The sequence below is a fragment of the Bidens hawaiensis genome, unplaced genomic scaffold (genome assembly GCF_021521415.1).
Source record: "Bidens hawaiensis isolate Kalapana, Puna unplaced genomic scaffold, B.hawaiensis_p1.1 tig00024648_1, whole genome shotgun sequence".
Lineage (NCBI taxonomy): Eukaryota > Viridiplantae > Streptophyta > Magnoliopsida > Asterales > Asteraceae > Bidens > Bidens hawaiensis.
In genome coordinates, this window is record NW_027493901.1 from 305,558 (window position 1) to 311,557 (window position 6,000).

Below are 6,000 nucleotides of genomic sequence, written 5' to 3' on the forward strand. Positions count from 1 at the left end.
GATGTGTTTTAATTAACTATTGAGAGTTATAATGCATTTATGAAGTAATCCACTCGATTAGGAAATGAAATAAGCTATTAGTGAGAAAAGCAGGTATAGTAACTAACAAAATTCAGCATGGACAACAATAAAACGAATTGGTATGTTTTAAAACATTAATTGACGTATCTTGGAGCTTAAATTTCGTTAATTTAGTCGAAAATAGAAAAGATTTGGCAAAATAGTCCTTGTAGTTTTGTAAACGTGATTTTTAGCCGTTTTAAATGATGTTAAAAGTTTATAAGCATTGTTTGACAAGTTTAAAAGTTATTAAAATATAAAATTAGTTAAATCAAGTTAAATACTAATAAATACAAGTTTTATTTAATACAAAAGATCTGAAATATATTCTGAGTTGGGTAAACGAATAAGAAACAAATACGAAAGATCTGAAATGTTACAATACATACATACATACATACGTACATAAACAAGAATAATAAGTATATGATAATATAGTTATATATCGAAAATGGTAACGATTGTTGGCGTTGGGAATGTAACGGAGTAGTGGTATTCTCGGTTAAGGAAACGAGGAAGTCGGTCTAGGAGTATGTTTTATCGGTGGTCACTCGTTTGACTAGTTGGTACAATCATATTCCAAGAATGATAAGCATATGTGATTTGAGGGTTTTACTGAATTGTCTTCCTACCCTTTCCGACGTTGTCGATAGAAATTATGATGTAACATCCTAAAATTTTAATGATGAATAAAGGAAGTTATGTTTAGTGATTTCGCGTAATTGATTAATGTCGGGTAAGGAGCGGACCATGGACTTGGATTAATTAAGATGGGTTAAATGAGAATGGGATCTAAGGGATATAAATATCCCCTAAACCCAAAATATCTTCATTTCCATCTTATCCTTTCACACTTCCAAAACACACACATACCACACTAACTTCGCCGGCCGGCCGAGCTAAGGGAAGAATCGGGCAGGTCCGAGAGAGAGCGATTAGTGTGCTAGCAAGTAAACGAGATCCAAACAAGCCCAAAAAGGTATGATTCTTGATCTTTGAAGTTTAAAGATCCAAGCTTTTTAGCGTAGATATGACCGAAAATGGTCGGGAAGCGTAGTGGGTGATGTTGAACCATAACAAGGGTGTTAAAATCGCCCAAAAAGCTGGTTAGAAACCAAACAGCGGCTGATCTGGGCAACTTCGCCTGTAACTGGGCAACTTCGCCTTCAAAGCGATGAACTTCGCCTGCAAGCCAAGTTCGCCTGATAAACTTCGCCTGCAAGCTAAGTTCGCCTGATGGCAACTTCGCTGTAAAGCTAAGTTCGCCTAACTGGTAACTTCGCCTGAGGTCAAGTTCGCCTGTTGACAACTTCGCCTGAAGCAAAGTTCGCCTGATGGCAACTTCGCCTAAAGCCAAGTTCACCTAAATGGTAACTTCGCCTAAAGCCAAGTTCGCCTAAATGGTAACTTCGCCTAAAGCCAAGTTCGTTTAGAAAATAAATTAAAAATCTAATGAAAAATGTGTTAAGACAGTTAATGGAAATAAAATTTTTCCAAGCTAACCTGGCAGCTCGACCCCAGCCAGGGGCTCTGCCCCTTGGACCCTGCTAGGGGCTGCCGCCCCTAGACCCCGCTGCCAGGGGCGCTGCCCCCGGACCCCCGTTCGTTGTGGGTAGTAGTTAAGACTGGAAAGATGATATGAGTAGTGATAATTGTTTGATACGTGTACTTGTTATACAGTCAGCCGTGCACAACTGAAGAAAGGGATTACGATTAACGGTGAACGTAACCGTGTTCAGGTGAGTTTCTAGCCCCATTTATGTGTTATGTTTTCGGGGCTGTGTGCATACTCAATATGTTTGTTAATACGCTTATCCTAAGAGATAAGTGTATGCCTTATGTGAATAATGTGAATGTATGAATGATTGCTTGATGGTACGTGAACGATCTTCGGGTATTGCACGTACTGTCAGGTTGTAACGCTAAGTATAAGGTAAGTATGATATGTATGCTTATGTGTATGAACATGATAAAGTTAATAAAAGAAGGAAATGACGGTTGTATGGTTGTATGGTAACGAAGAGGGAATCGAACCCTACTAATATTCGAGAACTAGGGAACTGAACCCTACTAATATTCGAGGAAAGAGGGAAACCGAGCCCTAATAATACTCGTGGAAAGAGGGTACCTAGCCCTAATAATACTCGAGGAAGGAGGGTACCGAGCCCTAATAATACTCGAGGAAGGAGGGTACCGAGCCCTAATAATACTCGAGGAATGTAGGGCGTAATGCTCTTTATAACGTAAGATATGAAGGCAAGTTAATACAAAAGAAAGAATGAAAGTATGAAAGAATGAAAGTATGAAAGTATGAAAGTATGAATGAAAGAATATAAGTTTATGTGTATTGTATAGTGTATGATTAACTAGAACTCACTCAGCGTAGCTGACTTTTAGTATGCACGCAGGTGAGTAGGATGAGGCAGCTCGCTTGAGGAGACACGTGGCATTGAACAAGAGCCTGGCATCTGAAGACTTATGATGTTTTAATTTTAATGTTTTAATGTGAAAGACAAAGGATGTTTTGAGACAAGTTATGAAATATTGTAATGTTTTATGAAAGTTCTATATTCCGCGTAAATGTTTTAATTAACTCTGATATTTAGAACTGTGTTTATGAGTAAATCCAACACGAAAGTAGGGTTACCGGTAACGGGGCCTTACATATGATGTCCCTATGTTCTTTATTAAGTTTGCAATCTTTGTCATGAGTAGAGTAATCACATATTTGTTAGTTGCCCTTTTATCCTTGGGATCTTGAGTAAAATTGTTGCTTGCTGGGACTTGTGTTGCCGATGGATCAAGCTCGTTCATCTATCACAGCTTGGCTCGGTTCAGTTTATCCACTTCTATCAAAAAAAGATTTAGGGATCAAGTATCTACCACTTGGTGGATTACTTGGAGAATGAGAAATGACGCTCTCTTACAATTGAAAGGAATTGAGGACGAACGTTACGACGATATTGTTCAACTTATTTCTTTTTGGTATTATAGGCGTTCTAGCTAAGGGTGTTCTTCGGGTTATAATTTGGGTTTCGGGTTGTTCGAGTTTGAGCTCAAAGCAGATTGACCTAAGAACCGACCCATATAAGATCAGGTTTTTCGGGTTTTGAGTTGAATGTGTTGAGTAAATTCGAGTTAGGTTTCAGGTTTAACAAGTTAAAAAAATTATTACATTATTAACAAGATCATAAACAAATAAAACCATATTCTAAACCTTCACACAACCATAATTAAATCAAATTCAACATACAACCATATGTTTTGAAATTATGATTTATTCAAGAACGATACTAATACTCATTTACAATTAACACATATTGTTGCTATTAGATAGGTTTCGAAATTTGAATCGGAGTCGGCAACATTAAGGGTGGCATCCATGAATCTTGGATTGTCAATAGATATGTTTGAATTGGAGTCTTCTCAAATAATCCAATCGATGACTTACATAAATGTGTTACAAACATATTAATGTATTCTTAATAACTACATGCATCATTCCTACTTCTGGTTGTACGAGTCTACCCGATTTTGGGTATTTCAACCCAATTACTAACCCGATTTTTTTTTATCTTGGGTTCGGGGTAGGAGTTTAACCAAGTAGGGTAGATTTGGGTCGGGTTATTCGGGTATCGGGTCTCTTCGGGTCGAGCTCGGTTAAAAAACACACATCTACTTCTAGTAAACGTTGTGTTACTTAGACCGGGTAGATGATGAATCCCCGGCCTTATGTACTTGTAACCATCTTTCCGTTTTTTCCCTATCTAGTTTCTTACTAGTCGTGGCCATTTGCTTTTTCTCTTTATATATATTTATGTCAGTCTTTCAAAAATAATAATTAACTAGTATTTCGACCCCCGCGTTGCGGGGGGTTGTGAAACCATAGACGGATACATAAACCAAAACAAATGACATTTTATTGAATAAATGGCGTGAACCTTTATTCCAACACTATCAATCAATATACATATAAAAGTCTAACTTAGAGCACACAAAAGAAAAAAACATTTGTCTTCAATATCATTAAAAACAAATGGAAAGAAAAAATACATAAGAAAAAGAAAACCTAAAAATCAAACTCCATAAACGAAACACCCCATAAACAGAAAAGGAATGAACAAACACCAAAGAGACGATCGCAACATTAGCTTCACAAAATAACCATATCCTTCTTCGGAACACCTACTGCCCCCTGCTCCTTTGCAGCCGTGAAATATGTGCACAAATAAACTAAATATCAAAACATACATAATTAAAAGCTAACTAATTACAACAGACAACATTCAAAAAACAACTAATTACAAAATAAGGAAGTTAACACCAGAAACATGGATTATTAGTAGGGATGTTCACGGTCCAGTTTGAAACCACGAAGCCGCCTAGACTGGTCATCGGTTTGGTTTCAAGGTTTTATTTTTAACTTTTGGGTTTGGTTTATAATTCATACCGAAAACCATAAGAAACCGTCACTAATGGTTTGATTTTTAGTTTTGACTTAAAAACCGCGAAAACCGGATTATGAACACCATTAGTTATTAGGTTATGCAACTTTTGAAAGCTTACATTCACCAGTAAAACACACTTTAAAACAGACAATACCTTTTGTTTAGGAGAATCTGAAACACCAACCAGTAACCACCAATCAGTTGTAATGTATCACCTACAAATATGTTAAAGTCACATTAAGAACAAAGTATAAACACAAAACAGACTAAATAAAGCGAAAATAATTACCTTGAAAGTTTCTGTAACAATTAAAAGCGCTTCAACAAAGGACCGGCAAAGCAAAGTTAACCCATTTAAAGACAGCTTTCCAAAACTCAACTATTTCCATTTCTCATTACCCAAAATGTGTTTCTAATTAATTACATGTAAAATTGTCTAACATAACAGGAAATGAAGGACCTAGAAAGTAAAATGTAGCTAAAACATTTGCATGCAATCCCAAAAAGCAAAAAAGATAGCAAACATCTCATAAAACAAATCGATTTTAATTTTAAAAGCACATAATTCACGCCTAAAAATGAATTCTAACAATTCTGTGACCCTAGATTAATCCTAGTTTGCAAATGTGTTACAGGTTTAAGGCAATTCATTTAGAAACAACCGGATACTTGTAAGTGGTAACTAACAACATATAAAGATTGTCATAAGTCATACAAATCAACAATCAAAACACCTAATAAGACACGGACATATATGTCATATGAAAAACCTAAAAACAACATAATACCTTTAACATGCGCAGGATCCACAACAGAGAGTTCAAAAGATGTGCATAATCAACCATTCACTAACCCCAACCATAGATTCATCTACCACTACTAATGCTTTTATTGGGGACTTTTATCGAACACTTGATGAGCAACAAATATATAGAAACAATGATTTTCCATATACACTTGCAAACCCGTTCAAAAATAAGAAATTTGTTTTAAATCATGAAGAACTTGGGAAAAAACAGAGATGAACATACCTTGGGCTCTCAAAGTTGCAGAGCTTGAGCAAGGAGCAAATATATGACAATTTTCCAAATGATAACGATGTTTTCATCATTCTTAATCTAAGTAAATGTTGAGCCTACAACAATGTTTTCAGTAACTATTATTTCTTTTTTATGAATGGCCTAACAAATTTAACAGAAAACATTATCTTTTCAAGTCTTAATTAAGCAAAAAAAAAACATCTTACAATATATATGCCTTCCAAACTCTTTGACTCTCCAACTCCACAACCTCTTGCTGCCACGAACCCCGCAACCCCACCGGCTGTGTTGCAATTTAAAGCCCCGATGGTTGTCGTTTCCTGAAAAAGATCACACAACCAAAGATCGGCCGTTATCAAGCACTAAAGGGCCGAAACATCGATTAAAGTTTGGAAGTTCAAAATACACATACTGCACAATTTGCTTGTAGGAGGGATATGAGCCAGAAATCC